Consider the following 10,526-nt stretch of genomic DNA (forward strand, 5'->3'; position numbering starts at 1 on the left):
AAACTCCAGAAGCCATCACACTGTGCCTCCCCAAGCACCAAGAACAGAAGAAGAAGAAGAAGAAGAAGAAGAAGAAGAAGAAGAGATTGGATTTATACCCCGCCCTTCACTCGGAGTCTCAGAGCAGCTTACAAACTCCTTTCCCTTCCCCTCCCCACAACAGACACCCTGTGAGGTGGTGGGGCTGAGAGAAGAAAGTGCTGTACTGGCTGCCAATAGCGTTCTGAATCCGCTTCAAGGTGCTGGTAGTTACCTTTAAAGCCCAATATGGCCAGGGTCCGACATACCTGCAGGACCGCCTTTCCCCATACATACCCCAGAGAGCACTACGGTTGGGGGCCCAATATCGTCTGGTGATTCCAGGCCCCAGAGAGGCCAGGCTTGTGGCAACCAGGGTCAGGGCCTTTTCGGGGGCGGCTCCTACCTTGTGGAATGAGCTCCCGGAGGGGATCAGGGCCCTGCAGGACCTTTCACAGATCTGCAGGGCCTGCAAGATGGAACTCTTCCACCAGGCCTTCAACTAGGAGCCGCCCCCTCTATCACCATCAACTCTCGGCTTGATGGCCAGCTTGTGCAAAGAACATCGAGAAACTGGAAAATATACAAGTACGTCACCTTGTATAATTAGTGAAACATCATCAGCACTTATTACTATTACCGATATTGAATTGTTTTACAAGGATTTTAGTGGATTTTAATTGCTATTTATATATTTGTAAAATGCTTTAATGAATGTAAGCCACCCTGAGCCTGCAAATGCGGGGAGGGCAGGGTATAAGTAGAAGAATAAATAAATAAAAATAATTAAGAGCCACTGATGGACCTCTGCCCCAGATGTTTATCCAACCCCTCTTGAAGCTGTCTATGCTTGTAGCTGCCACCCCTTCCTGCAGCAGTGAATTCCACAAGTTAATTACTCTTAATCAATTTCTCCGTGAATGTGTTTGACAGCCAAACTACTGGGATTTGAAGGCGGGGGTCAGGTGTGAGCTAATCCCCCCCGCCCGCTTGGGATATGCCAACCAACCCCAAACACCTGCCAAACAGTTTTGGCAAAACCAGGGCTATTTTTGGGCAGGAACGCACAGGAACGGAGTTCCAGCTGGCTCCCAAGTTGGCCACGCCCAGCAGGAACTCATTAGCATAACAGGCCACACCCAACATCAGAAACTCATTAGGATTGGCTACATTAGGGGTGTGTGGCCTAACATGCAAAGGAGTTCCTGCTACAAAAAAGGCCCTGGGTTTTGACACCAAACAAGGTAAACAGAATAACAAGCAAAAGGTGGGTGTGGCCAGATGACCACCCTTCTGGTAACATGGGGGTGCGGCCTAATATGCTAATGAGATGTGATGTCAGGGTGTGGCCTAATATGCTAATGAGTTTCTGCTGGGCTTTTTCTACAAAAAAAGCCCTGGGCAAAACTAACAATGAGCAAAGAGGCTACCATTCAAACTAATCAGTATCCATTAGCACCACTACAGATGGATGAATGCCCAAGGGTAGGTTTCTATTAAAAACACGGCATTTATTTATGAGTGACTTCTATGATTGGTGACTTTGCAAATTGCCTGTTTAAACAATTGCCTGCTGAGCAGAGCAGCTGTTGTGACTTGACAACAAGTCTTGGGTTGTTGTTGTTGTTTTTTGCTGTCAAGTCGCAACCGACTTATGGCGACCCCTGGTGGGGTTTTCAGGGCAAGAGACAAACAGGGGTGGGTTTGCCATTGCTTGCCTCCGTGCAGCAACCCTGAACTTCCTCGGTGGCCTCCCATCCAAATACTGCCCAAGGCCGACCCTGCTTAGCTTCCAAGATCTGCCAAGATCAGCTAGCCGGGGCAGATCCCGGCAGGAGAGTGGAACTTAGCAGAAATTCTACCTGTGTGAGAATGTGACTGCACAAAAGCCAGTTGCACCAGACTTCATGATTAGGGAGCTGCGGTGGCTCAAGTGGTTAAGACGCTGAACTTCAGGCTGCGGAAGGTCGGTAGTTCAGCAGTTCGAGACCCGGGTGCCACATGACGGAGTGAGCTCCCATCTCTAGTTCCAGCTCCTGCCAACCTAGCAGTTCGAAAGCAAGAAATTGCAAGTAGATAAATAGGTACCACTTCAAACAGAGGGTAGTTCCTTGTATTGCTTCCTAATCATAAGAGCTAGACTAAAGACCGGTAGCTTGTTAAAGGCCGACAAGATTTTCCCCAGAAAGTACTTGTTACTGGATCCCATGGGGGGGTTTCCTGTGCCCCACTTTCTTGTATGTCTCTCTCTCCCCCACAGCCTCTCAGGCTGCCAAGGGCAGAAAGGTAAGTTAATTGACTTTAATTATATTACCTTTAATTCGATTTGCCAATGCCCCCTAAGAAATTTAAATGCCCATTTGCCAATGTCCCCTAAGAAATTTAAATGCCCCCTTAACTTAAAAACTCCTGGCTACGAGCCCGTTTTATTCCATTTGTATTTCGCCCTTTCCACAAGCAGGCTTAGGGCCGACCACAGCAGGAATCTAAAACACATAAATGTGATTTATAGAATAATTGAAAAAAATTGAGAATAGCATAGATTTTAAAAGAGAAAACACAAAACTGGTCGCACTATTTCATGATATGTTTGTGACCAGTCACAAACATGTCAACAAACAGTCAGACTGAAAAATCAGTGCCCAGGGTCAGCCTTGGAAGGGGCTGTGGCTCGGGGGAAGAGCCATTGTATGGAGAAGGTCCCCGGTTCAATCCCCAGTATCTGCAGTTAAAAGGACCAGGCAACCTGTAATGTGAAAGAGCTCCACCTGAGATCCTGGAGCAACATTTCCAGTCTGCGTAGACAACACTGACCTTAATGGACCAATGGTCTGATTCCGTATAAGGCAGATCCAGGGCTATTTCTGGGCAGGAACGCACAGGAATGGAGTTCCGGCTGGCTCCCAAGTTGGCCACACCCAGCAGGAACGCATTAGCATAATAGGCCACACCCAACAGCAGAAACTCATTAGGACTGGCTACATTAGGGGTGTGTGGCCTAACATGCAAAGGAGTTCCTGCTCAAAAAAAAGGCCCTGGGTTTGGACAACAAAGAAGGTAAATAGAATAAGAAGCAAAAGGTGGGTGTGGCTGGATGAGCACACTTCTGGTAACATGGGGGTGTGGCCTAATATGCCAATGGACTGTGCTGCCAGGGGTGTGGCCTAATATGCTAATGAGTTTCTGCTGTGGGTATGGCCTATTATGCTAATGGGGTCCTGCTGGGCTTTTTCTACAAAAAAAGCCCTGGGCAGATCCATCTCTGTTTACATGTGCACTGTTACTGACAGGGGCTGTTGCTCAGTGGTAGAACATCTGTTCAGTATGCAGAATGTCCAAAGTTCAATCCCTGGCAATTCCAGTTAAAAGGATCAGGTAGCAGGTAATGTGAAAGGCCCCCACCTGAAACCCTGGCAAACTGTTACCAGTCTGACCAGAGGTCATTTCGGGGGGGAACGCGGGGGAACACAGTTCCCCCGGGTGAGGTGCAGGGGGGGGCACATGATGAAGCCCCGCCCCCTGCTTCCGGCTGCCCTGCTTCCAGCCCTCATTCAGCCAGGAGGAGGCAGGAGGAGGGTAAGTTGCTTCCTCCCCACCTCTCCCCACCCCTGCCTGCCTGGGGCCAGGGAGGGCCTTGGCGTGGCTTCCTCGCACTCCCGCTGGCCTTGCAGGTCCACTGCCGGGCCCCTGATGTTAGGGGGTGTGGCATATGCTAATGAGTTATGCTAATGAGTTCCCCTAGCTCTTTTTCTACGAAATGACCCCTGAGTCTGACTATATTAATATACCAATGGTCTGATTCACTGTAAGGCAACTCCATAAGAGCTGGGTTGCATCTTCCGGTGGACGTGGAAAGCCACATCTGGCTCGCTCAGGGGAGGGAATGTGGCTCAGTGATAGAGCACCTGCTTGGCATGCAGAAGGTCCCAGGTTCAATCCCCAGCACCTCTAGTTAAAAGGACTGGGCTGTCGGTGACAGGAAAGACCTCTGCCTGAGCCCCTGGAGAGCCGCTGCCAGTCTGAGCAGGCAATACTGACCTTGCTGGACCCATGGCCTGATTCAGCATGAGGCAGCTTCATGTGTCCATGGGTGTATATGACGTGAGCCGAACTGGTGGATATTCAAGCATCCCTATTTATATGCAAATACTGGTTCATCCCTATATGGGACAGGGAGGGATTCCACTCGGGGCTGCCATTTTTGTGGTAGTCCGTACCACCTGCAACACGCAGTTCTGCCGAGATAACCTTGGAACGAAATTTCGGCTTACATTGATAAGAACTTTCAGTGACCGTTTTAAGCCACCACGGAGTTAAGACAATAGACAGGCAGAGGGGAAGGGGGCGGGAGAAGAAATCACCACCGCTGTTCATGCACTTGTTTAGCCAGTAGGGCACTGTTGTAAATATCAGAGACAAAGCAATTTCCTTGATGTTTCTTTTCCCCCCAAAAGGCAGAAGAAATCCACACTTTCCCCTAGAGCTCTCGAGGCAGGTAAACGTTGCAGCTTTTAGAAGTGCAAATTAAAGACAATTATAACCTGGCTAACCTGGCTTATCATTAGAATGCCTGGCAGAATCCTGTCGTTGTGCGCTGGAGATTGAGTTTCTTCTGACGTATCCTACTGTGTGAGTTCACTGTTTCAAAGACTTGATATATGCCGGGCTTTTTCCCTCCCCTTTCCCCTGATAAAAAGCAGAAAGAACTGGGGAAGCCCTTCAAAATCCTTCTCCGGTAGATTTGTGCGATATAAATATACATATCTACCACTATATCATCAGAAAGAAGTGTTTCCCCCCCCCTGCTATCAAAGAGGATTGGACCTAGACTCATTCTTCTAGAACAATTTTTCCCCCCTAAGGATGGGTCATCAAATGAAATAAAAAATAAATTCCAGGAAACCGTCAATCACCTGTGCACAGCGAGAACCGTGAAACTTGAAAATGAAGCTCTTTTTGTGTGTGTGTGACAATGGAGGGTTTCGGTTCAAGTGGGAAAATTGCAGCGTGGTGGAAACAGAGGACAGAGGCTTGAAAACGTTTTGCTGCTGTGGAACGTCTTCACATTTGATCTATCGGCTCATTGCCACGATACATCCAAAAAATGTATCTAGCTGTGCATTTCCCCTCTCTTCGTTTAAGAACGTAAGAGATGCCATGTTGGATCGGGCCAATGGCACACCCAGTCCAATACCTTTGCGTCACACAGGGGCTAAAACCCAGGTGCCATCAGGAGATCCACCAGCAAGTCTATAAGAACATAAGAGACGCCATGTTGGATCCGGCCAATGGCACACCCAGTCCAATACCTTTGCGTCACACAGGGGCTAAAACCCAGGTGCCATCAGGAGATCCACCAGCAAGTCTATAAGAACATAAGAGACGCCATGTTGGATCCGGCCAATGGCACACCCAGTCCAATACCTTTGCGTCACACAGGGGCTAAAACCCAGGTGCCATCAGGAGGTCCACCAGCGGGGCCAGAACTCCAGAAGCCCTCCCACTGTTGCCCTCCAAGTACCAGGCCCATAGCTACAGTGGGGCATCTCGTGGCCTGGCCCATCGACTCACCACCCAGGCCTCCCGACTTCCCATCCAACAAGTTTATTTTATTTTTCTTGTATGTCACGCCCAGGCTGAGATGTCACCTGCCTGCTGGTGGCCTCGCCTTTCTCTCTCTCTCTGTGTCACTTTCCTTAATTTTTATGCATGCTGTGGCTGCGCTGCACCATCACCCTACCTTGCCCTGCCTGAGCCCTTGCCTCTCTCTCTGGTCGTTTTTAAAAAAACTTTTACTCTCTCGTCACTCCTGACACCGCCTGGGTTGTGTGTGTGTGGGGGTGCCCCCTGACTTATTTAAATGCCCCCCAAAGTCAAAAAATCTAGCTACACCCCTGCGAAGCACCAAGAATACAGAATGTCATTGCCCCAGACAGAGTGTTCCATCTATAGCTTGTGGCGACACAGCCATTCATGGAACCCTGCTCCATATGTTTCTCCGATCCCCTCTTGAAGCTGTCTATGCTTATAGCTGCAACCACTTCCTGCGGCAGTGAATTCCACATGTTGATGACTAAAGTTTTGTGGGGAGTAGCAAATAGGCTAGGTAACATTAATCCACAGGTAAGTACAGAAACGAAAAGCTCAGGGCACATAAAACATGGATTACAATGTTTATGCACTAATGCGCAGAGTGTGGGAAACAAGCAGGAGGAACTGGAAGTCCTTATACAGGAAGGAGACTATGACCTAAGAGGCATTACTGAAACTTGGTGGGATGAGACTCAGCGCTGGAATATTAGGATTGAGGGATACAATTTATCTAGGAGCTGCGGTGGCTCAAGTGGCTAAGACGCTGAACTGCAGGCTGTGGAAGGTCGGTAGTTCAGCAGTTCGAGACCCAAGTGTTCCGCATGACGGGGTGAGCTCCCGTCTCTAGTTCCAGCTCCTGCCAACCTAGCAGTTCGAAAGCAAGAAATTGCAAGTAGATAAATAGGTACCACTTCAGTGGGAAGGTAACAGCGTTCCGTGCGCCTTGGTGTTTAGTCATGCCGGCCACATGACCACGGAAACATCTTCGGACAGCGCTGGCTCTTCGGCTTGGAAGCAGAGATGAGCACCGCAACCCTAGAGTCGGATTTGACTGGCTTTCGAGCAAGGGAACCTTTACCTTTATACAACTTATTTAAAAGGGACAGACAAGTAAGGAAGGGCGGGGGGGTTGCATTATACGTAAAGGGGGTATATATTTGTGAGGAAATACATGAATCCAAGCATGGAGAGTCTCTGGGTAAAAATAAAAGGAGTAAGAAATAATAGTGATATTATGGTGAGGTTTTGCTATAGACCACCAAGCCAGACAGAGGACTTGGATGACCCACTCCTAGAACAGATTACAAAGTTCTCAAAGAAATGGGACACAGTGGTCATGGGAGATTTCAACTACTCAGATACCTGTTGGAAATCCAACTCTGCTAAAAAGAAAGGTCAAAAAATCCCTGACTTGTCTTGCTGACAACTTCATTTCCCAGAAAGCGGAGAGGGAAACGGGGGGATCTGCTATCTTGGACTTGATTCACACCAGCAGGGAAGAACTGGCCGACATGGTGAAAGCAGTGGACACCCTGGGTAGTAGTGACCATGTAATTTTGGAATTTACCGTCTGGGGGCAGGGAAAAGCTGTACATAGACAGACATATCAGTTGGATTTGCTTAACTATCAAAAGACTTTGCTGAGCAAAAGCTCTGCCGGGCTCTACCCACTTCCTAAGAACACTTGCAAGATGCCAGAAAAGGTGTTGGCGGTTGCCATGGCGCCCACGGGCACCACCACATTGGGGACCCCTGGTATAGACACTCTCAGCCAATTATATTTTCACTGCCCTGCCCCCCCCCTTTGCAAAATCCATAGTATTTCTCTACACAAAGAATACTCTTCTTGGTGGAAACAAAAATATATTAACTCATCCTGAAGTTGTCTTCAGGAAATCCTTTAGAAACAATCCAGTCAAATGAAAAAAGCGCCACACATCCCATAATATTACGGACGATTCGACTGCCAAATGGAAGAGTGTTCAATTAAAAGGACCGTTAGGGACGCACACACACAAAAAATGTAGAATTCCGCAAACGTTTGTAAGCTTGGGTGTACGGGGAATGAATTTTTCCTCCAGTGAGCAGTCCAAGAGCATTCAACAATAAGTTTGCAAGCCTTGCCGAGGAGCTGTGAGGCTCACGAGACATCAGAATCATAAACGTAAGGCAGACTACCCATGTGGATCATTAGAACTTGACCTTTGAGTCTCTGGGAGTGCGTGTCAGCTCCGATTTCATCAGGGTGACCCCAATCTGTCCTCTTCTGTACATATATGGAACTCTCTACTGCAGCTTTCTACGGCAACTGTAATACCTCCGGCTATGGGCTCTTCGGATTTCATAAGCTAAAGAGGGCCAGGTTTGGTAGGTACTTGGCAGAAAAGTTTGGAGGAAAGACTAACTATCCGAGGATGTGATGGTGGGCCATGGGAGCCGCGTTCTAGGTTTTGACGCATCGTGTCTCCTGCCCCTACACCACGTAGAATGTTGGCATTTCAGTAGCATTAAGAGAAATTCTCTTACTTCCTCTTCGCCAGTTTCTCCCTGAAATCCAACAACCTGTTTCTTTTCCTCTTTCTAGAAATGTGAAGTCAGTTTCAAATCCATTACACTTTGATAGAAGAGAAATGTACAGAAATGAAGGGCAGGAAGGGAGGTTTCTGCAAAATTCTGGAATAGCGCTCTGTAGATGCTCAGAAGCAGGTGGCATCACATGAACACATGGAGCTACCTTATACTGAATCAGACCCTTGGTCCATCAAGGTCAGACTTGTCTACTCAGGTGACATTGGCTCTCCAGAGTCTCGTTCACATCACCTACTGCTTGGTTTTTTCAAATGGAGATGCTGGAGATTGAACCTGGGAACTTCTGCATGCCAAGCAGATGCTCTTCCATTGAGCCATAGGGTCTCCCTAATGAACTCCTGAAGCTGCCTTCTACGGAATCAGCCCCTTGGTCCATCAAGATCAGTATTGTCTACTCAGACTGGCAGTGGCTCTCCAGAGTCTCAGGCAGAGGGTAGGCTCGTAGCCAGGTTTTTTAAAGTCAGGGGGCATTTAAATTTCTTAGGGGGCACTGGCTAATCAAATTAAAGGACTACCCGGGTCCTTCCCTGCACCTGCCACTGTTTGGGGGCCCTGGGCTGGATGGGACATTGTGGGGCCTTACCAGTAAATCAGGGGGGCTAGCCCCGAGATGCCCCACTGTGCCTACAGGTCTGGCAGAGGGTCTTTCACATCTCCTCCTACCTGCTTCTTTCAACTGGAGATGCCGGGGATTGAACCTGGGACCTTCTCCATGCGCTGGAGATTGAACCTGGGAACTTCTGCATGCCAAGCAGATGCTCTTCCATTGAGCCATAGGGTCTCCCTAATGAACTCCTGAAGCTGCCTTCTACGGAATCAGCCCCTTGGTCCATCAAGATCAGTATTGTCTACTCAGACTGGCAGTGGCTCTCCAGAGTCTCAGGCAGAGGGTAGGCTCGTAGCCAGGTTTTTTAAAGTCAGGGGGCATTTAAATTTCTTAGGGGGCACTGGCTAATCAAATTAAAGGACTACCCGGGTCCTTCCCTGCACCTGCCACTGTTTGGGGGCCCTGGGCTGGATGGGACATTGTGGGGCCTTACCAGTAAATCAGGGGGGCTAGCCCCGAGATGCCCCACTGTGCCTACAGGTCTGGCAGAGGGTCTTTCACATCTCCTCCTACCTGATTCTTTCAACTGGAGATGCCGGGGATTGAACCTGGGACCTTCTCCATGCCAAGCCGATGCTCTACCACTGAGCCACAGCCTGTTCCTAATGAACCCTGAAGCTGCCTTCTACGGAATCAGCCCCTTGGTCCATCAAGGTCAGTATTGTCTACTCAGACTGGCAGTGGCTCTCCAGGGTCTCAGGCAGATGGTCTTTCACATCTCCTCCTACCTGATTCTTTCAACTGGAGATGCCGGGGATTGAACCTGGGACCTTCTCCATGCCAAGCCGATGCTCTACCACTGAGCCACAGCCTCTTCCTAATGAACCCTGAAGCTGCCTTCTACAGAATCAGCCCCTTGGTCCATCAAGGTCAGTATTGTCTACTCAGACTGGCAGTGGCTCTCCAGGGTCTCAGGCAGATGGTCTTTCACATCTCCTCCTACCTGATTCTTTCAACTGGAGATGCCGGGGATTGAACCTGGGACCTTCTCCATGTCAAGCAGATGCTCTACCACTGAGCCACAGCCCCTCCCTAATGAACACCTATCGCTGCCTTCTAATGAATCAGACCCTTGGTCCATCAAGGTCAGTACTGTCTACTCAGATAGGCAGCAGCTCTCCAGGGTCTCAGGCAGATGGTCTTTCACATCTCCCTGATCCTTTCAACTGGAGATAGCAAGGATTGAACCTGGGACCTTCTGCATGCCAGGTAGATGCTCTTCCACTGACCCACAGCCCCTGATGTCTTCCCAAAGCTTCGTACCCCACTGCTAGAGGAGCACCCTGTGGTGTGTAACATTAAACAGCTGCAAGGGCTGAAGTTATAAAAGAGCGCATTGATTTCTCTTCAACAAGAACTCCCTCTTTTAAGAGAGTGGGGGAAAAGAGATGAAGAAGAATCAATGGCAGTATCTTTAAAAAAGTGAATTTTGGAAAAAGAAATTCCCTTCTCCATAACAACTCTACAGTTCAGAGATCTGGATGACTAGTTTTGTCCAGGGCTAGAGGCCTGACCCATCACTCCTTGGCAAATAGAAGCTGATTAGCCTTTAAGATACTGCTGGACACTTGCTCTTTTCTACTGTCTAAATATATCACTTTCTTAACTCCGATTTTTTTTTTAAATTTTCAACTTTTAATTTTGCCCACCTTTCAGATGGCAGAACACTAAGATGTGTGTGCTAAAGTAGCACAATGGGCTGCAGTTTGCTCTGTCTTTA

General features: G+C 48.6%; 1 non-coding gene across 1 annotated transcript; it reads right to left on the reverse strand.

Annotated features, from left to right (window-relative positions):
- Positions 1–9,763: 9,763 nt before the first annotated feature.
- Positions 9,764–9,835, reverse strand: TRNAV-GAC. Its single transcript has one exon. It is a non-coding gene; the product is annotated as a tRNA-Val (tRNA).
- Between the last annotated feature and the right edge of the window lie 691 nt (positions 9,836–10,526).

This window comes from Gekko japonicus, unplaced genomic scaffold (assembly GCF_001447785.1).
Source record: "Gekko japonicus isolate JY-2015 unplaced genomic scaffold, Gekko_japonicus_V1.1 scaffold2943, whole genome shotgun sequence".
NCBI lineage: Eukaryota > Metazoa > Chordata > Lepidosauria > Squamata > Gekkonidae > Gekko > Gekko japonicus.